At 51.4% G+C, this 24,146-nt stretch overlaps 1 long non-coding RNA gene across 1 annotated transcript; it reads left to right on the forward strand.

Annotated features, from left to right (window-relative positions):
* The first annotated feature begins 15,321 nt into the window (after positions 1-15,321).
* LOC110341256 lies at positions 15,322-23,062 on the forward strand. Its single transcript, XR_005881328.1, has 4 exons — positions 15,322-15,509; positions 16,254-16,536; positions 19,574-19,697; positions 21,711-23,062. It is a non-coding gene; the product is annotated as an uncharacterized LOC110341256 (long non-coding RNA).
* The last annotated feature ends 1,084 nt before the right edge of the window (positions 23,063-24,146 follow it).

Consider the following 24,146-nt stretch of genomic DNA (forward strand, 5'->3'; position numbering starts at 1 on the left):
ATGGTGTTCATCTTTTTCTTTAGTGGCAGGGGCTGTCTTAAGTAGGTACAACATATAATACAAAGACCCAGAGGCTCAAAAGACCAAATTATTCAGGGGACAACAATCCATTTCCTGCAATGGGGACAGCAGGCCACCACCTTTCTCCTGCCAGATCACCATCTTAACAAACGTGGTGCCCTCTCCTCCTCGTCTTCCTCCTATATAGCCTAAACTGTCCTAAAACTGTGTAACCCAGGCTGATCTCCAGTTCATGGCAATCTCTCTGTCTCCGTCTGCTCTAGTTGATGTGGAAGTGTGGGCTAGTGAGTAGTGCATAGCTCCTGTGTGTGTGTGTAACAGTGTGTGTGTATGTGTGTGTGTGTGTGTGTGTGTATACATAGGGTGCAGGGCCCAGAATGCCTTGGTTAAATGCTAAGACATTCAGACTCAAGTTATATAGGCAGCGTGGGTCATGACTTATTAAAAGTATTGCTGTGTTCAGGGGAAGTCTTGAGCAGAGACCCTGGTAGGCCTTATGGAGTAGAATTCAGAAGGGATCAGGCAGGCAGCCATACCAGGTAGCCAGGAAGCTGCTGTAACTGAACAGGTGACATAATGAGGCTGTATGGTAGAGGTAGGAGCCGACTGGGGGGACATCATAAGGGCAGGGTTTCAGGACTAGTTGATTGTAGGGTGAGCGAATTATCCCCAAGCTTCTAGTTCAGGGTGCCAATTTTTGGAGCCTGGACACCCAAACAAAGGAAAATGAGCAGGTCTATTGAGAACACCAGGAGTTCAATTTCAGAACATGATGGAACTACTATCAGAACTTCTTGGTAGACAGTACAGTTAGGATATACTGTGGTAATGAGCTCCCCATCACTTATAGCATTGCAATGTCGGCTGGACACAATAGCTGGGGATGTAGAAGAGAGTCTGTATGCATCCCATGCAAGCTGGGCCATCTCATCTTAGAGCAGACAGTGTGTGATGCGAGTTTTGCTGTGCATATGTATGAGAAACAGTACTTACCAGCCCTTGAGTGTGCCTAATTTAGGAACCTTTGTGGTATAGAGGTGGCTTGCTTTTTGGAGTCTTGGCCCACAACTGGAACTAGGGGCAGGATATAGGCATGAAGGTTATATGCAACAGAGGTACCATCTCAACAGGTCACAGGGAAAGCAGATCCCGGGACTTAGAATCACAGAACTAGGAGGATCAGTGGTCTCCACCCAGTTTCCCCCACCCAGCTGGATTTCGGGCAAATGGAGGGCCTTGCCCAGGGTCACACATCAGGGCATGACTCCCCTGACAGGTGAGAGCATGTCAGTCAGATTCCTGAACTGTCTCCTCAAACTCTAAGAGCCTCTAGCGTGTGCAGTCCTTGCCTCTCCCTACTGAAGAGATGCTCTAGAACACACGTGGAGAGCGATCCTGGCTCTTTTTAATTAGGGGAGAAGGCAGACAGCCACCCCCACTCACGCACGGATGGGAGACTAAGTGCTCCCCAAATTACACAGCAGATGCCAGGGCTTCAGCAACAAGACCCAGCTTGATAGCTTTGTGGTAACCGCAGCCAGTGCAATTTTATTCTTATGTTTGAACTCCGCGGTGATATATAGGCATCTCACAGGCAAGAGAAATGGCATCTACAACTTCACACACACAGTGTGTATATATGTGTATATCCATATATATATGTATCGGGCAACACCAGTCCAGTTAATTAACCCTTTTGTCAAGAAGCTTGGTCTGTGCTAGGCTGGCTTAGCAGACTGTGCCCCCCTGTGAGGCAGGCAGGAGAGCCAGCTCAGGCTCACGGCTGTGTGTAAGAAACAAATCATGGCACCCTTCTGCAGAAGGAAGCCGTACTTTGCCAAAGTGCTTTGGATTTTGTGCATTTTTCTGAGACCCTAGGTCCATTTCTAACATGAGGGACCCCTGGTGGATTCATACCTCCCCCTAGTCCCCATTGCATAAATGATTGCATGAGTAATTTTGTGTGTCTACCATTTATTTGTTTATTATGATTTCCAGGGACAGGGTTCTGAGAGTGGCTAGGCAGCAAAAGGTCCTTGCCACCACAAGTCTGACAGTTTTACCTGGGATGCAGCTGGCAGGAGAAAACCATCTTTTGAAACTTGTCCTCTGACCTACAATACATAAACAAGCAAACACACAAATGTAATTTAAAATTTTCAGGGTTTTAGAGGTGAGTGGTAAAGTGCTTGCCTATTATGGGAACCCTTCCCTCTGGATCCCCAGCACTGGAAGAACAAGACTAAGAAGAAAAAAGATCAATTTAAGGTGGAGGTCTAGTTTAAGGTGGAGGTCTAGTTTAAGGTGAAAGTCTAATTTAAGGTGGAGGTCTAGGATCCCCAATCTCTTCTTTGTATCTCCAGATTCTTCTTCTCAAAAGGGTGGTGGCGGCACATACCTTTAGGAGGCAGATGCAGGCAGATCTCTGAGTTCCAGGCCAGCCTGGTATACAGAGTGAGTTCCAGGACAGCCAGGGCTGTGGCAAAACAAATCTGAGACAGAGACACACAGACACAGACACACACACACACACAGAGGGGGGTGTTGGTGCCACAGGCAGATATCTGTGAGTTCGAGGCTAGCCTGGTCTATAGAGCGAGTTGCAGGACAGCCAGGACTACAAAAAGAAACCTGTCTGGAAACCCCTTCCTCTCTCCCAAGGGTCAGAACTAGAATGTTTGGACTGGAAGCTTGCCTCTGGCTCCAGCCACTATGTAATCTTAGAGGTAGAGGCGGTACTGAGCCTGTGGTACTGTGGTACCTCTCCTTTGTGCCCATGTGTCCTGGGTCTCCTTGGCCACACTGACTCTGCTCTGTACTCTCCTGTCTGGTCTCAGCCTTTAATAGCCAGCTCTGTTCTGTCACTTCCCTGGCCAGGCAACTTCAGGGAACCCCCTCCCCACCCCAATCCATTGTCTAAGGAGTAGATCCCAGTTCCTGTACCTCCCATGCTTGGTACCTAAGACCCAGCCCTCGGCCTTCTCAACAGCCCGCTTCACTCTCCGTGCAGTCAGTGTGCAAAGTTTGTTCAGTCCTGTTTTTGTGTTAATCTCAGGAACATGGATGCTCTTGGGTTCAGGAGCTAAACGTGTTTTGAGAGCTCAGGGTCAGGGGCTCTGAGGAGGGGCACAAAATGAGACAGGGACTGGGCTCCCGCCAACTCCCTTCTTGCTGGTTTCCTGTTTACAGCAACAGCTGCCCATCCCGCCTGCCTAGCACACAGATGCCCCAGAGAACCTTGGTGAATATTCAGACCTGCAGTTCAATTACAGAAAGAGAAGCCTGCCTTCAGCTGCCCTGAAAACCTGCAAGGAAACCCCGCTAATCCCTCCATGTCACGCGCACTCCCCCAACTTCTGCCTTCCTCTCCGCCCTTCGAGGACATATGGCCCCTTGAAGTTTTTGTTTGCTTACAGGGCGAAAACACAGTCAGACACAGTGTGGAGTGTTTCTCTTTCTCGTATTATTAAGCATCAAGAAACATAGCAATCTGTGTGCAGATACCGTACGTGCATAATTAATAAAAATCTCATTATTTATTTATAAAAAAGACGAACGGGGAACTGGAGAATTAGGACTATCCCCATTATCTATGAAGGGGGAAGAGACAGTTTTTGAACATTGGATCCTTCCAGAGAAACAAATCTCTATGCATGCAATGAAAATAAAGCATGTGCTCCTGGGGAAGTGGTGTGTTCTGTGCCCAGGAGGCATCAGAAAGCAAAAGCCTGGTCAGGAGCTTTAAAAAACGAAAAAGGGACCACGAGGATCTAATGCTCTCAGAGCTGACCTGGGGGCTTGGTACCTAGTCCAGGTCTTCCCAAGAAGGACGGCCAGGGGCAGATTCCAGACTCCTTGGGAAATGATGCGGGGAGAGCAGGCACAGTCAGTACAATAGTTACTGCATAAAAAAAAACCAGGTGCCAGGTGAGGGGAGCCCCTGGGTTGTCTACTACTAGGTAGATGATATTAATTTGATGGTGATGGTGGGGCTCCACATGGCAGCTTTTCTCTTGGCCTCCTGCTTCTCTGATACCCGGGCAAGACCTTCAACATCAATAACCCAACTTATTACATAACAACCCCTGAGATCAGGGAGGCAGGGGCCAGGTCCTCCCAGGCTTGCTGAATCCGGGGTGGACCTTCTGTCTCTCCTTTATCTCGCTCTCTTTTCTTTTTTTTGAGACGTGCTTTAAAATAGAAAACAGGCTCGTGCAGGAATCAACCCCACAGAAAGGGGTGACTGGCAGGGATTTTTTTCCCTCCACCTCCTTCGGGTGCAAGCAACTCGTGCAGTGGAACGCTTAGTTGGGCCCGGGTGGTGGGTTCCGGGAGGGGTGCGGGGAGCGCTGGGGGTGTCGGCCTGGGCGGCAGCCCCCGCAGTGTTACCCGGGCGCGTGCAGGGAAACGTCTCAGCAATTCCAGCGCCCGAGCGGAGCGCGCGGGGGAGCAGCACGGCGCGGGGCACCTTGAAACCGCCGGCGGCCGCGCGCTGATTGGCCGAGCCGCCGCCTCGGCGTTCCAGCCAGGCGCCCCTCCCCCCGCGCCGTCCACCCCGGAAGGAATTTCCTCCTCTGGCGGCCGCTATTGTTGTCCGTCTTCGCTGTTTGGGTCGGATCGCGTAACCATAGTATCCAAACTGTGTCCGTGCGGGGCCCCAGCCGGGGACCCCCGTGCCCCCCAGACCACCCCCCACTTTTTTCTTTTTGCAGTCTAGTTATCATGACTTCATCGGACTCGGGGGAGCAGAGGAGGGGGATGGGGCGGGGGGCGGGGAGCTGGCCCGCTCCTGACGGCCCTTACTTCGAGATGGTTTCAATTAGAATTTTTAAAAAGTCTGCTTTGTGGGTTCGGGGCTTTTACATCCCCCCCCCCGCCTCCCATTAAACCGTTGGCCGGAACTCGAATGGGGCTTTACCTCTGTTTCCCCCCTCGGAGCGTCGCTCCAGCCTGACTTCACAGCTCAGAGCCGGGCCATTGGGGCATTTGCGGCGGGAATCGTACCCCGAAACGCACCCCGAAGGAAGGCTGTGTCCCTGTCCCGAACCCGAGCCCGACCAGCTGCGTATGCGAGCCTGGCTGTGGGGCCAGGACCCTTGGACACGGGAGCCCCAGGGCACGTCCTTCTGGGGTTGGGCTCCCTGGCGATGCTCTGCGAGAGGAGGTGCGGGGTGGATGCCCGCAGGACGCTGGGAGGGGTGGCAGAGGATGAAGGGGCGACGGGGAGGCAGTTGACAGGTTCTTGGGTTAGAAAAAGCCCCCTCGTCTCTCTAATTTCTCCCTCGTCTCTGAGCACAGGCGAATAGATCGGTGCGTGTAGCCTGAACCCGGTATCTGCCCCAATCTTTGAAGTAAAAAATGTAAAACCAGCCTTTTCCCGCGAAGTACCTTCTGCGGGGAGGGGTGGGAAGCCAGCGGCAAGTCCGCACCGAGCGGGCTGCGCAGCGCGGGAGCCCCGGGGCTGGGCCGGCGGCGGGGGGCGGCGTGTGCCGGGGGCATCTAGTATTCCCAGAACCCTAGCGTCCTCCCGGCGCTCGCCAGGGCGGGGGAAGTGGCGGCGGCCCGCCAAGCTCGGGGCAACACTGCCCCCTAGAGGCCTCGGGGCGTGCAGGAGGGGCGGTGAGGATGTGGAGGGGAGGCGTCTAGTACCTGGGACCAAGGCATCCGCCACCGGGTGTTAGAGGCCTAGCAAGCACTGGGTTGGACTGTGGTGGCCCCTGGCCGGCTGGTGAAAAGCTGGAGGACGGCCTCCAAGTGACCGGTCTAAGGGCTGGAGGATGGGGTAGGAGGGTTTATGTTTCTGCTCTAGAGTTTGAAAAGGGTGGAAAGTTGGGTGCATCCTCCAGCCTTTCCGGAGGATGCTGGACCTGTAATCTTCCCCAGTCAAGTCTTTGGGTCCTGTAGTTACTGAAACTGACCCTCTGGAGAGGGGATCCTTCACTCATGACTGTTTTCACTCATGTCCCGTGTCATTGGGGCTTCTCCCCAGAGGCATCAAGTCTCAAGTGTCATGCCCCCCCCCACTCGGTCACTCTCCCTGTTCCTTTCCCTCTCCCCTACCCCTTTTGGTTTTTCGAGACAGGGTTTCTCTGTTGGTCTGGCTGTAGACCAGGCTGGCCTCGAACTCACAGAGATCTGCCTGCCTCTGTCTTCACAGCACTCAGCGCTCATCAATTCTTATTTTACAAGTGACAGCCCGAGAAACTTCAGTTGTTCAATCCGTGGAGAACTGAAGTCCCTGTTTTGTGGTTTATCCCTGTATCATGCAGACGGGGACTTAGGTTTAGGGTAAGCAGGCCAAGTCCTCTGCTTTGCAGACATGAGCTATATATACCCAATCAGACCAGAGTGGAAATGGCTGCTCCTGAATGGGGAGAGGAGGCCGACAGAAAGGTGTGCACTTGCAAAACACTAGGGTCTAGTCCTCAGTGTCCACATCTGCAAAATGGGAGGGGGTCATGGGATTATAAAGAAGGCATCTCCCTCCTACACCCCTAGGTGACACAGTTAGGCTCCTCCTCTTTTGTCGGCCACGCCCTCTCTTGTGCTCTTTGGTTGGGGTCCCCAGGACTGGCTTCCTCTCTACCGTCCTTCCCTTCTTCCCTGCAGGGCTCCCGTCACCCCTCCCTTTCCCTCCCCTCCTGGCTGGCGCAGAGCTGACTGCAGGAGGGGGGAGCGGTGGGCTCACAGCCAGCGGAGCGTCAAGTCAGCCTCTGGGGAAGGGAGGGGGTGCATTGGCTGCTGCCGAGGCTGCTGTCAAGAGGCTGCAGCTCGCACTGACGGGGCCAGGGTCCCTGAGGGTTATTTGTGTCCAAGGTAACTGGTGTCCAAGCTGCCTGCTAGCCGCCTCCCTCTTTTCCTGGAGCCTGGGGAGCTGCCTGGAGTCAACTTGACTCTTCTCTCTGCTCTCCTGCTTATGAACACCAGGCACCAGAATTGCTGTCCTTTCTTCCCTTAAAGTATCTCTAAATTTCTCTCCATCCCCCCAGCCACCTACCTATGCTGGTCTCCTTGGGGCTCTGAACTGGTTTCTCTGCGCCTTCCTGCACAGCCTCAAGATCCACCCCTCCTCTCCGGTTTCTTTGTGGGTTCCTCTTGGACATATGCGTTATATTCTGGAGACTGTCTTCTTGGCTTGGCTCTGTTGGGTGCCTAGACCTTGGTGACACCTAAGAGCACTTCCAGCCCTTCCCTGCAGAGTCACAGGTTGCTGGGAAGGGTAGCCAGCATGGTGACAGCAGAACTACTGATAGAATGAAGCATCGTTATTATACTGATTATTATGATGATAATTATTTTATTGACAGTTTCTCACAATATAACCCTGGCTGGTTTAGAACTTGCTGTATAGATCAGTCTGGTCTCAAACTCAGATCCTTGTGTCTCTGCCTGCCAGGTGCTGGGCTTAAAATTGTGATCAGTTATCCTCAAGGATAACCAGGCAGAATGGGTCTCCTCCTCCTCCTCCTCCTCCTCCTCCTCCTCCTCCTCCTCCTCCTCCTCCTCCTCCTCCTCCTCCTCCTCCTCCTCCTTCTTCTTCTTCGTCTCCTCCTCCTCCTCCTCTTCTTCCTGTCCTGGAACTCACTTTGTAGACCAGGCTGGCCTTGAACTCATGATCCACCTGCCTCTGCCTCCCAAGTGCGCCACACCTTATATCAGAGTGAATTCTTAAGGCCCCTCAGGACCCTTTAGACTGAGTGAGGAAAGGCTTCCTGAAGAATGTGCTATGCTGAGTTCCGAGGAAGAGGAAATGAGTCCCACACAACAAAGTAAAAGGGAAAGTGTGGAGATAGGACTAGCTGAAATGTAAGGGGGAGATGAAGCTGGGCAGAGGGGGACAGACTGAAGTGGACTGTGGATCACAAATAAATGAGAATGTTCTCCCTCCCCCCTTTTTTTCTCCCTCCCTTTTTGAAATGAGGTTTTATTCTCTCTCAGAAGCTCTGTCTGTACTGGATCTTGCTAGGTAGATCAGGCTAGCCTCAAATCACTTAGAGTGAGTCTCCTGCATCTGCCTTCTTGGGATTACAGGTGTGCAGCACCAAGTCTAGCCTGGAGGTCTTTTTGTTTCAGATAAAAATGTTGGCTATGCAAGGGTAGTTTAGTATTGGCAGGCTGGGCTTTTGAGAGTCCAGACCTTATAGCTCAGCTAGGGTGTCCAAGCCTTTTACTATCACAGTATGATGTTGTCATCCACAAATGGGTTGAGTGTCGTCCACAGCTATTCTGAGATGCATGAAGTTCTAGGCTACAGCTTGAACACACCTGCTAAGCCCTGGGAGCTAGAGGGTTGCGACTCCATGCTTTTACCATCCGAAGGCTTGAACCTCTACCTGTAGGTTCAGATTCTCTCTCTCCCTCTCTCTCTCTCTCTCTCTCTGTATACATCTATATCTACATATACATGTTTATCCAATATGCTCAAATCAGAGCCAACCCTGGCCTTTCAAAGCCAGAGACTTATAATTCTAGGCCTCGAGAATTAGATTCTTACTGCTCCAAAGCTAGAGACCGTAACGGTGGTGCTCAGGTCTCAGGCTTCCTATTCTAGGCTTGCATGCCAGCAGCCCAGCACAGAGAAGCTAGAGTTACAGCTCTGTCGCTTTGGGAGTTGGGATTTCAGCTCCCAGAAACACTAGCAAAACCAAGGCTTGAAGCACTTGCTTTCGGTCCTTAGCAGCCTTTCACCCTCTAATAGTCTCTGGTCTCCACAGTTTCTGCTCTAGCCACCCTCTGGAACTCTCTAGTTGCTTTCTCACTGTGCTGGACATATCTAGGGCTAAAAGCCAAGGAGATTTGCCAGTTCTTTGTGTAGCTCTGTTCCGCCTACTCTGCATGGACAACAGACCACAGGCAATAAAAGACTTCTAAAGGAGCCTCTTTTTCAGGCTTGTTGTAATATCAACGTGCAATACATACAAGAGAAACCTGGAGTGGTCGAACAAGGTTGAAAAAATAGCTTGCATAGGTGTCTGGAAAAGGGACATGGCCCACCTGTAATTCTGCAACCATAACCTGGCCTCCTGAGTGACAATAGCTACAGGGTGAGTAGGGTATTTGCTTTGCTTGGGTAATTAATCTCTTCCAAAGCTAGTGCAAGCTGCTTGCAATGGTCATGACTACAGCAAGGCCCCCTTAGTCAGGAATCATGGCTTCCATAGTAGCTCTGTTGGCAGCGATCCTGCAGTAGGGCATATGTATAAAATATAGATATCTAATTTGTGTTTTTGAAACAAGGTTTCTCTGTGTAGCTCTGGCTGTCCTGGAACTAGCTCTGTAGACCAGGCTGGCCTTGAACTCAGACATCTGCCTGCTTCTACCTCCTGAGCACTGGGATTAAAGGCATGCACCACCATGCCCAGTTTAGCTATTTTCTTGATGAGGTAGAGTCTCACAAAGTTTTCCTGGAACTTGCTGTGCAGACTCATGGCAGTCCCCTTTCCTCCATTTCCTGAGTGCTGGGATCACCAGTGTGCGCCTCTATAGTTTCCTCAGGGGAACTCAGAGTGTTCCGAACCCTGCACAACCACACTTAGCTTCCTGCTGTCCTGTCTTCACTCACCTGTTGAATTTTACGAGATGCCACTCAAGCTTTACTTCCAGAAAGTCATGCTGATCTCCAAAGTCAGGCTTGTTTTTCCCTTTGAACTCTTAAGGTTCCTTTTGCTCCTTGACCACAGTACCATGCCAACATGGTACCACAATTCACACTGGCATCCCTACATCTCACCCAGACTTTGGGTCTCTTGCAGCTCATGACACCTGGGCACAAAGCAGATGTTCAGTTAAGTTTGTGTTGCAAACAGTATTCAAGCTACTTGTTACTATGATTTATTAAGGTAACAACACTACTGTGGGCTGTCTGTGCTTTTGTCTCGGGTTAGTTTTCTCTGTGGAAGGTTGGCATTATCCCAATTTGCAGATGGGGAAACTCATTAAGGGAAGCTGGGCAGGCGTTGGTGGTGCACGCCTTTAATCCCAGCACTCGGGAGGCAGAGGCAGGCGGGTTTCTGGGAGTTCGAGGCTAGCCTGGTCTTCAAAGAGAGTTCCAGGACAGTCTCCAAACCTACAGAGAAACAGAGAAACCCTGTCTAGTAAAACAACAAAACAAAACAAAACAAAGACAAAAAATCAAAGACTCTGGTACCTCTGCCTATCTCCTCAGCTTTGTCCCCTTGGGTAATCCAGTGACTCTGCTATGCCTCAGTTTCTTCATCTGATACTTCTGGTGACAGTACCTTCCTTATGGAATATTCCAGAGGTGATACAAGCAGGCAGGAGGCTCCAAACCCAGGTCAAGCTCACAGGAAATACCTCGTGGACGGGGTCTTGCTTCTGTCCTTTGCTTTCCTCCCGAGTCTCCTCTTCCAGGTCCTCATCCCAGAAGCCTCTGCTCCATCGTTTTCTGCTTATGTTCTTAAGGATGTACGGTATGTATTTTGGGAACTTGGGGACTGGTGTTTGGGTGCTAAAGATCTTCCGCAGAGCAGCCTTTTCATACTCTCTGCTTGACAAGCCCTCTCCAAGCTTAGAGTGAATGTAGCAGTGTTGGAGTGTGAGCACTCCTCACCTGTCCTCCTGGTGGCAGCCTCCAGCTTCTGTCTCTCTAAGGTCTGTGGCAAAGCCCCTGATCCATGTCCCCTGAGGTCCTGTAGGGAGTGTCCTAGGAGATCCATATCTGCTTAGTTAATGTGTGTGTGTGTGTACATGCACATGCACACATGGCATAATACACACATGGAGGTCAGGGAACAGCATTTGAGAGTCTGTTCTTGCTTTCTGCTGTGTTGAGAAGGGTCTCTCTCCTCTTGTTTCTGTTGTTGTGTGTTATAGGGCCCCAGATCGATCTCTCTCTCTCTCTCTCTCTCTCTCTCTCTCTCTCTCTCTCTCTCTCTCTCTCTCTCTCTCTTGCTCTCGCTCTCGCTTTCTCAAAAATTTATTTATTTAATGTACGTTGGAGTTTACCTGCATGTATGTCTGTGTGAGGGTGTCAGATCCCCTGGAACTGGAGTTACGGACAGTTGTGAATTGCCACATGGGTGCTGGGAATTGAACCTGGGTCCTCCTCTTAACTGTTTAAGCCAACTCTCTAGTCCCTGTGTGACTTGACTCTTGTGGTGAGCTCCTGATCTATGTCTTCTGTCTTGCTATGTAAGGCTGATATTGGAAGTTTTTTTCTTTTGCCTGTGTATATGTCTGTGTTAGGGTGTTGGATCCTGATCAGACAGTTGTGAACTGCCATGTGGGTGCTGAGAATTGAACCCCGGTCCTCTGCAAGAGCAGCGTCTGTTAAGTGCTCTTAATAGATGAGCCGTCTCTCCAGTCCCCTGAAATCCAGTTTTTTATGTGAATCCCAGGGATCTAACTTAGGTCTTTGGACTTGCACAATTAGCGCTTTTACCTGCTGAGCCGTCTTCATAGTCCCTGTTCATTTATTTTACTAAATACCTTCCGGTTGCTTGCTGCTGAGCCACTAGCAGTCCCTGAGAGAATATCTCCCCACACCCCACGGTCCTCAGTATCCCCGAGAGGTGGGATGTGGCCACAGTGATGGGTGTTGAGTGCTGGCATGTCACTGTGTTTCTTGGGTCACTGGTACAGCTTGGCCATTCAGCCACAGAGGACACCTGGGCTAGTTCAGTTTGGCTTGAAGGGCTGAGGTGTGGCGAGTGGTTCCCCCTTTTCTTATCTTGAGGACACTATAGAGAGACAGGGGTGACTTGAACATTGGACATCCCCGTCCAGGCAGAGGCTCATGCCTAGGCCTCATCTCTCACACCTCGCCTCCTCCCCTAAGTCCTCTGTCCTCCTTACCTCCCCTTCCCAGTGCCCCCCTTTGTCCAAGCTGTTCTCCAGTGAGCTTTGCCGTTCTCCCAAGTTCCTGAACCCAGGTTCCTCAGGCTGCTCAGGGGACCTGTAGGGCCTTTCCCTCCTGAGAAGAGGGGTGGGTACATCCTGAAACAGCATGGAAGTTTTCCTGGTAGTCAAGCTTCTCCGAGCCAGGGAAAGAGCTACGTGCAGAGTCTGGGGGTGGGAGGGAGAGCTTGTATGTAGTATCTCATGTGCTTCTTCAGGTGACTCTACTCTGTTGAGTTTGTCTCCTTCCCTGCACTGTGACATAAGAGCACATGTAACCGAGTCATTTACACATTGGGAGACACAGTATGAACACTCAGGAAAGCTGTATAAGAAGACGGTGATTAAGTGATAGATCAGGGATCAGGTGTGATGGTACACACTCCCTTCATCTCAGCCCTTGGGAAGATGAGACAGGAGGATCACTGTGAATTCCAGGACAGTGGAATATAATGATACGCTGTCTCAAATTCAAATGAACCCCCCCATCATTCTTTACTTTTTGTTCATTGCTTTGGACAGGGTTTTGCTATGTAGATCAGGCTGGTCTTGAACTCAGCTACCTCCTGCCTCAGATTCCTTTGTGCTGGATTACAGGCCTGTACCACCATGCCCGACTGCAGGCGCTTCCGCTGTTATGGAGAGTTCACTGTGGTGGAAGCCAGATGTCATGTAAGCAGCAGACTGTCCTGAAACCACCATCCTGTGAGAAAAGCAGAGAAGGTACAGGAAGAAGTCCCAGGCTAAGTCAAATGGCAAGGTGCTTAGCCATTACCTGGCTCCTGAAGTCCCCTGCTGGCCATGTCTGGCTGCTGTTTGATTGCAGTACAATGGGGCCCTGAGCTAGACACGCCCAGCTGAGCCCCCTCCAAGTTCCTTACAAGGAGAAGGATTTTTAAAACAAATGCTGTTAAAGCTGGAAGGTGTGGGCTGCTTGTTACGCAGCAGTCCTAATCCTTGCTGACAGATAACAGTTGCCATTTTCTATTCAATTCCCAGAACCTACATTGGAAAGTTCTAGATGTACCACAGGTATTTGATGTATGAAAGAGTGGAAGTTGCCAGACATGGTGTCTCACATCTGTAATATCAGTTCTCCAGAGGTTAAACAGAAGGGCTGCCCTAAATTTGAGGCCAGCCTGGGCCATACAGTGGAACTCTAAAAGGAGAAAAAAGGCCAGGTATATTGTCAGCATATCTATAACCCCAGCACTTTGGAGGCCGAGGCAGGATGACTGTCATGAGGCCATCTTTGACTATTCAGTTTCAGGCCAACTTGAGCTGTAGACTGAGACCCTTGTCTCTAAAAACCAAAGAATGAATGGACCAGTGAGAATCCTGACAACTTCAGTTGAGCCCGTGGAGTCCACAGCAGCCTGATGTGGTGGTGCACATCTGTAATCCTAATACTCTCACATCAGGATGGAAGACACTGACAGGCATGCCAGCCTGCAGAACACGGAGTGGCAGAAACAGGAGAGACTGCCTCAGCAAAGTGGAGAGAAAGAAGAGATTCCTGAAAGTTGTCCTCTGACCTCTGCCCTGTGGCCTGGGCACACCAACACTCAGACACACACGTCGTGTGGCTGAAGAGATGGCTCAGTGGTTAAGATCATGTGTTGCTCTTCCAGAGGGCTTTGGTTCAGTTCAGCTCCCTGCACCCACACCAGGTGGTTCCCAACTGCCTGTAACTCCAGCTCCAGGGGCTCCCATGCCCTCCTCTGGCTTGTGGGGGCCACCCACATACATGTGGTATACATTCACCCAAACACACACATAAGAATAAAATAAAACCTAAAATAGCACCCACATCATGTACACACACACACACACACACACACACACACACACACACACACACACACACACACACACGAGAGGGGAATGCTGGGGGAGTTGTTAACAATAGAATAGAGTGAAAGTTAACAGAGCCATGTCAGCATGCTGTTTGGGGAACTAAAGTGTCCCCAGCCCAGCCTGGGAGCTTCAGAAAGGGTCCTTGGAGAAGGTGCTCTGTGCCTTGGTAGAGCTGGGGACCCAGAGATTACCTGCACACCTACTAAGTTCTCCTTTTCTTGTCCCACCAAAGGCTTCCTGGATTGGTGTGTTAATAGCCCATCCTCACATCTGTTTGGGGCCCCTTCCCCCACCCTTCCCTCCCTCCCTCTCCAGGCCTGCAGGCTCACTCATGCCTCCTCTGACTCTAGGTCTGGCTGAAGAAAATTAAGTCAATGGGGAGGGAGGAGTTGACAAATAGAAGGTCTGGTAATTGAATTTTTTCCTCTCCCTCCCTCCACCCCCAGAGAGCAGGAGGAATGGCTCTGAAGACTAGCTCTCCCTGCACAAGGAACCCTGGCAGTTCAACCCTCCCTGCCTAGGCCAAGGAGACAGTGCAGAGGCAAGTAGAACCTTCTAGGATCTTGAGGGCCTAGCTTTGTACACAGGGGGAAACTGAGGCAGTGGAGGTCAGAGTTCTGCTCCCTAGGTGCCCAGTGCTAGAATAGAAGCCCGGACTGGAAGAGAAAGGGCATGTAGGCCAACTCTCCAAGAAGGTGGCAGCAGAAGCTGGGAGGGTTAATGTTCAGCAGTCCCCTGCCCAACCAGTGCAGAAACCCAGCGGTTCCGGGTCCTCAGCAACTTCCTGCCCACCTCTGTCAATTCCAGAGTCTAGGGAATGGCCAGTCCAATAGGCACTGGGTGAGGTGAGCTTGTCTATTGCCCAGCCAAGCCACAGGGCTAGCTTTGCAACAGGTTTTTCTTCTGGTAAAACACCCTCTATAGGTGCAAGTGTGTGTGTGTGTGTGTGTGTGTGTGTGTGTGTGTGTGTGTGTGTGTGTGTGTGTGTGGTCACAGCTGGCGCTGACGGCCAGAGGGGAGGCCAGACTGAAAGTAACCACAGGCTGCCAGGGTCATCGTTCTGAAAAAAGGGGAGGGCTGCGTGCATCTCAAAGGCTGTAGTGAATTAGTGAGGGCACAGGCCATTGGTTGGCCCCCAGTCAAGGGTCTGTTTTGCTTCACTGGAGGCCTGAGGTTCTTGGGATATCCTGATCTAGTCACAGGCCAGTGTCAGGAGTCAAGTCAGGAGCCTGGGACCTAGATGGGCTTGGGGCGGGAGGGTGTGGGGTGCCCGCCTCCCTCCACCAGGCAGGAGGGAGCTGCGACGGGCGCCTACCCCGGCCACCCAGCCCAGCGGGCGTGGGCGCCGTGGCCCCGCCTAGCCGAGCCGCGGCGGCTGGCTGCTGCGGGAGCGTTTGATTTATTAAGCTAATGTTCTAGCACATTTTCTCCATCCCGTAATGAGCTGTTTCCACCAGGGGGTGTCTGCAGAGCGACTGCGGCTTCCGGCCGCTCCGGGAGGGAGACTGGGCTGGCGGGCGGCGAGGGGGTGTCTGTGGGGGTGCGGTCTGTGCTTCTCGGGAGGGGTGACTTGCAAAGCCTGGGCGAGCGATCCGCTGGAGAGGTGGAGGGGGAGCCATGGCTCTGCAGCCTGCGAACGACCCCTCCTTTCCCCCTGCTCCCTCCCGCCAGAGCCCTCCATATCCTTGGGCTTCAGAGGACGCTGCCTCCCCCATCTCTGAGTGACCCTCACCCACATCTCACGCCGCTGAGCCTCGGTCTGCCTGCCCCTCCTGGTTAGCTTCCTTGGTTGAATTTCTGTGGCTTGTCACGACAGATAAGGCCCTTGCATTCAAACTCATCTAGGTTCAAATCCCATCCAGCTACCTTCTAGAGGTGGACTGTTTTCCATTTTTAAATGGTGATGAAGACGGTTTGTGAGGCTCGGTGGAGTGTAGAGACAAAGCTTGTGAAGCTCTGCTCTGTGTCAGCAGCCCAGACACTAGGGCAGACCTCCTGGGCAACTGAGCTGACAATGCCCCGGACAAGCACCGGGAGACAGCACCCGGCACCCACGGGCCGCACCTGTAGTTTTTCTTTTTTTGTATTGTTGTTTTGAGACAGGGTGTCTTCTTGTAGTCCTGCCTGTCCTGGAACTTGCTCTGTAGATCAGTATGGCCTCCAACTCACAGAGATTCCCCTGCCTCTGCCTCCCAAGTGCTGGGATCAATGGTGTGCACCACCGCCCCTGTAGGTTGTGTGTGTGTGTGTGCGCGTGAGTGCGTGCATGCGTGAGTGTGTGTGTGTGAGACAGTGTTTCTCTGTGTAACAGCCTTGGCTGTCCTAGAACTCCATCTGTAGACCAAGCTGGCCATCCCCCTGCCTCTGCCTCCAGAGTGCTCACCTGTAGTTCTGGATTCTTCGTCCACAGGCCTCACTTTCCTTGCTTTCTGCATAGAGGGTGTGGGATGCTTTCCTCTCTCCAGGAAACCCACTCATTCTTCATACCTGCCCTCTGTTGCTCTTTTTCCTGAGCCCAGGCCTGCCACCCAGAAGGTGCTTATCGAGATATGGCCCTAAACTACAAGTGCTGAAGATGCTGTTCCGCTGACTCACACCTGGGAGAAGACGATGGTATGACTAACTCAGGCTTCTTGAGAGTTGTCTCAATCTGATTTCTGTTGCCAACGACCCAGCACCACAGACTGGGTGAGGTGAGAAGAGAAGGGGTTTATTTTGGTTTCATTTCTGGTTTACTGTCATGGGCCACATCTGGGGATGGCTTTTCTGCTGGCAGTGTCCCAAGATGCAAGACATCATGTGGTAAGAGTCCCTTTCTCTCTCTCTCTCTCTCTCTCTCTCTCTCTCTCTCTCTCTCTCTCTCTCTCTCTCTCTCTCTCTGTGTGTGTGTGTGTTCTGGCCCCTTCTAAAGCCATCAGGATTCGATCATAGGGTTCCATTCTGATGGATTTCTCTAATCCAATCACTTCCTTTATTTTTGAAACTACATTTATTTATTGTGTATGTGAATGTGTGTGGCACACGTGTGGGGGTCAGAGAACACTTCGTGAGTCTGTTCTTTCTTTCCATCCTGAGGGTCTTGGGGATTGCACTCAGTTGTCAGACTTGCATGGCAAGCACCTTTACCCACGGAGACGTCTTGTAGGCCCAAAGCCTACCTTTGAACAGCATCCCTGATTAAAGTGCCACTCTCTTGGTGCCTCACAACCGGGATTAGATTTCAACACTATCTTCTGGTATGGCCAAACTAGCAAAATACCAAGTACCTTCTCTGACAGAATGAGGAAAACAAAGCCCTGTTCATAGAGCTGTGGCTGCAGGCGGGGTCTGCGGGTGCAGGGCTAGGACTGTATCACAGGTGCCATGGCCAGCTCACCTTCCTTAGAACTGGTACCAGCTGAGGCATGGAGTGACTTGTCAAGGCACCTAGGTAGGATGAGGTGTCAGAGCAAAATGGACCGCTTGTGTGCTCAACTATAGAGTGCTGTTTCCACGCCTCCCTGGAGGTAGTGGAGGCCTTGGGCTCCAGCTGCCAAAGGTGTCTTCCAGATTCCCCTTTGCAGAAGGGAGAGCCCTGCAAACCTTGTCTCTGGGTGGTTGGGGAAGTTCAGAGAACCTTTCCAGCAGTGGGGGAGGAGACAAGGCCTGTCTGAGGTCCACTGCATGTCTGTACCTGCTGTCCCCTATGAATTCAGAGCCTCATTGAGTCTACCCACCTCCCCAAGGGAGCACCACCCTGCTTGGCAAAGCTTTGATGGGCATGCGGGATGAGTGAAGATTGGAGCAGAGGTGGGCCAGGCCCTTTCTGCTCATGCCCCACATCAGAGGACCTAAAGCCACGTGTTCCAGGCAGTCCATTCTCCCGTGCCGACCCCACCCACCCTTACTGTTTTCCCACACTGCACCCTGTTCTGCTCTGCTCTCTGCTGCCTCTGCCCTCTCCTCCCAGCCTCTGCGAGCGTCGTTCCCTTTGTGATAATTTCTCTCTGCTGACTGCTACACCTCATTAGCAAGGCTGGTCCTAATCTTTCCTGGCCCAGAGGAAGCCCTACAGCCAGGTCATCTCCCATCATGTTAGTGACAAGGTTGTCCTTGTAGGAGGCAACTAAGAGCTCCTTGTTTATTGACTAAGCGCCCCCCCCTTGTCCCCACTGAAGCATTCGTTATGCATCACTTGAGCAGGGACCCTGGCTGCCTTGTCTCCAGAACAAACCCTTGAGTGCAGTCCTGGACTGTCCACTCTGCTTGCATATGTATTTGCTTAGCTAGGGTCTTGCTATGTAGCCCAGGCTAGCTTTGAGCGTGATATCCTCCTGCCTCAGTATCCTGAGTGCTGAGCAACCATCTTCACATTTCTTTTTGGGGGAAATAGGATACAAGGGTGCAGAAGACTTGAGAAACCTGTGGTTGAGCAAGTAAAGAGATTGTTAGATGTGTTGAAGGGGATCAGGGGACCAGGCTGTCACTTAGGCGCTGAGCCGTGGAGACAAGGAGACAGCCCTATTGGCAGACCTGGTGGCTAATGCTGGACTTGGGATAACTGTTGATGTTAGTCTCCAGATAGCTGCTGATGTTGAACTTCAGCAGTGTTCAATTAGAAATTAAGTTGAAGATGGAAGAATGACATTAATAAAAGCAACCAGAGTGGCAAGGTATCTTTAAGACCTCGGGGAGCCAGGCGTTGGTGGCGCACGCCTTTAATCCCAGCACTCGGGAGGCAGAGGCAGGCGGATCTCTGTGAGTTCGAGGACAGCCTGGTCTACAGAGTGAGTTCCAGGATAGCCTCCAAAACAATACAGAGAAACCCTGTCTCGAAAAAAACCAAAAAAAAAAAAAAAAAAAAAAAAGACCTCGGGGAGCTGGGCTGTGGTGGCACACGCCTTAAATCCCAGCACTCGGGAGGCAGAGGCAGGCGCATCTCTGTGAGTTCGAGACCAGCCTGGTCTACAAGAGCTAGTTCCAGGACAGCCTCCAAAGCCACAGACAAACCTTGTTTCGAAAAACCAAAAAAAAAAAAAAAAAAAAAAAAAGATCTTGGGGAATTCAATGTATCGTTAAAACAATGCAGTTATCCCCAAACAACTGACCCTTTCTCAAGAGGTATTATCAAAGATCAAAAGAATCCTGACAGTTAACAAGGAAGGACCAGTGAGATGGATCAGTGAGTAAAAGTGCCCGCAGCCAAGCCTGATGATCAGAGTTCAAACCCTGAGACCCACATAGTAAAGTAGAGCATGGACCCCCACTAGTCACCTGACCTTCAGATCTACACCATGGTATGGGATGTCCACACATGCATACACAGTAACTAAATGAACACTGTAAAGGGAGACAGAAAGAAAATTTAAAAAGCAGGGAGGAAGATTGGGAAATGAAAGAGTTGGATCTCCATATCCAGATCTGTGCTTGGTTGACAAATGTCTAAGTGGGGTTTCCACCACCCATTCATGTGGATGAAACTAATTTCAGTGGTGTCACTTCTGCCTGAATTCCGGAGCAACTGAACTTGACTCTAGTGGTAGCTTAGCTTCACCCTTCCGACTTGCCTTCTGGAAGGGCTTCAGAAGATGCCTTTTTTTTTTTTGTTCTTTTTTTTTTTTTTTTCTGAGACAGGGTCTTACTATGTAGCTCTGGCTGTCCTGGGACTCGCCCTGTAGATCTACCTGCCTCTGCCTTCCCGTGCTGGGATAAAAGGCATGTACCACCATTCCAGGCTAACTTACTATTTATTTATGTGTATGAGTGTTTTGTCTGTGTGTACCACATTTGTATCTGTGGAGGCCAGAAGAGGGTGTCAAAACCTCTGGAACTGGAATGTAGCCCATCATGTGTGTGCTAGGAATTAAACTCGAGTCGTCTGGAAGTGCAGCCAATGCTGTTGATCCCTGAGCCACCTCTCCAGGCTGACTTCTGACCCAGCTGTGCCGTTGTCCTCAGCTCCTGAAATAAGAACAGGCAGGAAGGTAAGAGACTTGCATGGATCCCTGCTCAGGCACAACACCGGTCCTGCCTTTCCCTCTGCACTGATCTGATCACCTGAAATTCTCCAGTGCCCCTGAATAATTTTTCCTAAACTTTTTTTTTGAGACAGGGTCTTGCTACATGGCCATGCCTGGCCTGAAACTCACTATATAGACCACCTCTACCTTCCAATTCCCTTCACCAAGTCCCAGCTAGTTTTTCTTAAACTTTTACCTGACATATGATGTTGCTCAACCGAGGGTTATCTAGAAAACAACCTAAATCAAACATGTATTTAACATGTCTAACAAACACTTGAACTTAGTCTAGCCTGCTTTAGGAAACCAAGGCTGCAGGCTGGGAGGGCTCAGCAGGTAAAAGCCCTTACCTTGCAGCCTGGCAACTTGAGTTCAATGAAAGGTGGAGAGAGGGAGAGAATCCACAGGTGTTTTCTGGCCTCCATAGGAGTGTCATGGCACACACACACACCCATCCATTTTTACATGCTTGTCCTGGTTTGCATCTGGGGTCCACAAGTTCAAGGTCATTCTGGATGGCAAGGTAAGGTGCTGTTTCAAAGCAAAACAAAATCAGAGCAAGAAGAATCTTCATGGCAGCTCAGCGCCTGCCTCTTCAGGTGTGTGCACCTGCATTCCCTCAGGTCTCTGCTAACGGGGGTGGGGGCTATGCCTTCCGCTGGGTCAGATGTTCCTGCTTACCAGGTACTCCCATGCACCCTCCATACTTGCTTGCCTAGCCCTTGAAATAGGGCCTGTTTTCATCCTCTGACACCAACAGCGTGGGGAAAGAGGAAATAACTGGCCCAGTCTTACTCAGAAAGAACGTGGCAGTGCTGATCAACCCATAGGGTTGGTTCTTGGCATTCTACCCAAGACTACTCCTAGAAGCAGCTGGTCCACTTGCCTGCTGCTCCCAAGGGTGCCCCCCTTCAAGAGCAGTTCCAGCACCTATGGTGTGCAGGGCATGGCAGGAAGATGGAAAGAAGGTTAGCCTGGGCAACATAGTGAGATCCTGTCTCAAAAACACTACCACGTGGACTATGGACAGGCTCTGAAATTTGTTCTTTGACACCCCTATGCACCTCAAAGGCGTCTCGGCTCCTCCCCTTCCTATTCTCCACTCTTCTCCTTCCCCAGTACTGAGACTTGAATTCAGCATTCTAAGAAAGTGCTGTTGTCAAGTTACACCCCCTACCCTTCCACAGGGTATCCCTCCCTCCCTCCTTTCTGCCTTTATTCCCCCCTTCTTCCCTGGAGACAGGGTTTTTCTGTATTGCTTTGGAGGCTGTCTTGGAACTCCCTCTGTAGACCAGGGTGGCCTCGAACTCACAGAGATCCACCTGCCTCTGCCTCCAGAGTGCTGGGATTAAAGGCATGTGCCACCAACGCCCAGCTAATTTACTTACTTACTTTATTTTGCGTGTGCACAGTGTGTGTGCAGAGGTTGGAGGATAACTTTGGGAGTCAGCTCTCTCCTTTCACCATGTAGGCCTTGGGGGTTGAACTCAGGTCATCAGGCTTAGTGACAAGTGCTGTTATTCACTGAGCCTCTTACGGGTCCTCCTTCCACAGTTTTGATGGCTTCCATAGAGCAGGGGTGCCTTAGAAGGGCCAGAGTGGCCAGGGAGAGCGCTGTTTCCCTGGAGTAAGATGGTGGGTGAGAGCTTACACTTAGGGACACCACATCTGGTGAGGAGAGACCTGTAACCAACTCTGCTCTCTAGACTTTCTGTCTTTCCTGGCTCCTGGGTCAGTTATAAACCCAGTCATCCACAGATGCTGAGCCCTGCTCCCACGCTTGGCCTGGGCTAGAACTGAAGCCCTGCCTCAGGTTCTCCGTGCTGTGGAGAGTCAGGGCATGGGTATTCACCTAGGATCCACAAGGGAGTTGATCTGTGACAAGGTGGGTTAGAGGAGGGGTTGCAGGACAGTCCAGCCAGCCTGTATGATTTGGGGGTGGGTGAGGCTGGAATGTGTGTCTGGTCTTCTTTTCAGTGTTCTGTGGCATGCCTGGAAACACACACAGAAGCAAAGTCCATGAGCTTTCTGGGCAGAGGGGCAGCATGGTGGGAAGCATGGGTGGCGATAGCAGGTGGAGATTACCTCTTCTCTGGATGTTCTTCCTGGAGGATGCTGACGCCAAGCCAAGGAGTTTCCACACTGTCATGGCATGGTAACCTTGGACTGTGAGTAGGGTGTTCCAGATTTCCTGGATCTTAAGTCAGGCATACATGGGGGCGCTGGTGAGCACCTAAGTTGTGCGGTGAGCCTGACCCCATGTGCAGGTCTAGATTCTGTAGTATTTCAAATTAGTATGCATGGCTTGGCTGGAGAAATCATCCAGCAGAAAAAATGTGGGACCTAGGGTGGAGGCTGAGGGAGTCCAGGGGACCGAATTCTCCCTCAGGGACACTGTCACTATTACTGTTGATTTTATGTGATTATGAATAAAGAAATCCAAACACGGAGTAAGATAAATCTTCACAATCTTGTTCCTTAGCCATGATGGTAGTCATGTTTGGTCACTGTTGAAGTTCCTGGACCAACCAACTACTTCAGACAGATCCCCTCTGAGATGTTTCCTCTCATTCGGTGGCCTCCCCGCAAAAATCTTTTGTGCTCAGAAATAGCATTCTTTTCCCTCCAGGCATGGCCAGCTCCGTACCCTTGACTGTCATCTGCCATTCTCGTTCAGGAAGACGCCTGGGCCAAGTTGTCGTGCTCCAGTTCCCACCGCTTCTTCCATAGCCTAAAGTTGCCTGGACTAGAAGGTTCTGGGCTCCCTGTGCGGCCAGTGTCCAAAGTGACCCAGGACGGTGCCTCTGTGCTCTCTCCAGCCTTGAGCCATACCTGGCTGCTGTAGGAGCCCTCAAGCAGCCCTGCGGAGAAGCTGCGTTGATGGTCTGGGATCCCTGGCCATAGCTAGCACCTGCCTACCTGCCTGGCTCTGGGTTGCTTTGGCAATGTACACTTAGGGGGCTGGACGCCTGCTCTGCTCAGCTGCAGCTCTCCCGTGACGGTCTGTGTATCTTGGGCCTGATTCACCATGCGCACTGGTTTAGGGTGGGCCAGAGCTGATTCAGAGTGAAGCCTGCTGGGATATTCCTTTCCCAAGGCCTTGCTAGTTAGAATCACAGGTGCGTGGGCTCACAAAACGGCTCAGTCTGTAAAAGTGCCTGCCGCCAAGCTTGATGACCTGAGTTTGAACCCTGGGACTCACAAGGTAGAAGGAAGAACCAGCCACAAGTTGTCCTCCCTCTGACCTCCATGTGGACACTGTGGTACATATCCCTAACCCCATGAAATAAATAAGTGTGATCTAAAAAAATTTAAAAAAAGAGTTTCAACTGTGTGTCTCTCACCGACGCTTTCTTATTTGTGTTTGGTTTTCCTTCTCATCCACGAGGGACAAAGCCTGTGAAGAGCCATTTCTCTCCCGAAGCATGCATTCTTCCCCAAACCCACCAACTCTAAGCAGATGGAACCCTCTTTCTCTGGCTGCAGGATTTGGTCATGGACGCAAGAGTGTGAGTCCTGGCTCAGCCCTCCCTGCTGCATGGCCTTGGACAACTGTTTGAGATTCACTGAGCCTGATTCCTCATCTATAAAGTATGACAGTTCACTCTTGGTGGAGTTGTATGCACATTGATGAAATACTGTATATATCAATACTGATCCTGGGGGGGGGGGCACAAAGTGCAGTGAGTGGCCACCCTGTAGCCTCCACTCGGTGGCACTGGGCTAGGACGTCACTGTGGTTCCCACAGGTCCACATATGTGTTGTGTGTGCGTATTCACACTGAGCATACGGGGGTGTGCGTGCTATGTTTGTGTGCACCAAGGGCGGATATGTAAACAGAACTGCGTGGGCATGCCTGGGCGCTTGTCTGCACATGGCTGAGTGTGCAAGCGTTTTCCCAGCACTATTAGTGGAAAGCTGTAATTATGCTTTACGGCAGCAGCAACGGCAGGGCTCCCCTAGCCATTAAGCCGCTCATCTGGGAGTGGGGGAACCAGGACCACCCGCGCCCTCCCAGCCCCTGCATGCCGCATGAACACGCAGCCATCCCCCTCTCTCACCATATGCCTGTGTTTTACAGTTCTTTGGTGCATGGTGCTCATCGAGTGGCTAATTAGCAAAATGAATTAATTGACATCCATACGTGTAATTAGCAAATGCTTATAAGCAGCTATTCTCCTTGGGATGTCTACATTTCTAAGGGTCAGATGCTGGGGGCTGCTGTGGGGGGTAAATAAGAGATGTGACCTGCCTGGGGGGGCTCTGTGTGCCTGCCAGTCTGGAGGGGGGGAGGGTGGCGGAGGAGATACATGTGAGTCTGGGAGGGGGAAACGGACTCCATACTCTGGCAATCAGGAGGCCTGGGTTCTGGTGTCTTTCATGTGATTTCCTCTGGGACCCTGGGTAGGGCG

This window comes from Mesocricetus auratus, unplaced genomic scaffold, assembly GCF_017639785.1.
Source record: "Mesocricetus auratus isolate SY011 unplaced genomic scaffold, BCM_Maur_2.0 Super-Scaffold_100014, whole genome shotgun sequence".
NCBI classification, from domain to species: Eukaryota; Metazoa; Chordata; class Mammalia; order Rodentia; family Cricetidae; genus Mesocricetus; species Mesocricetus auratus.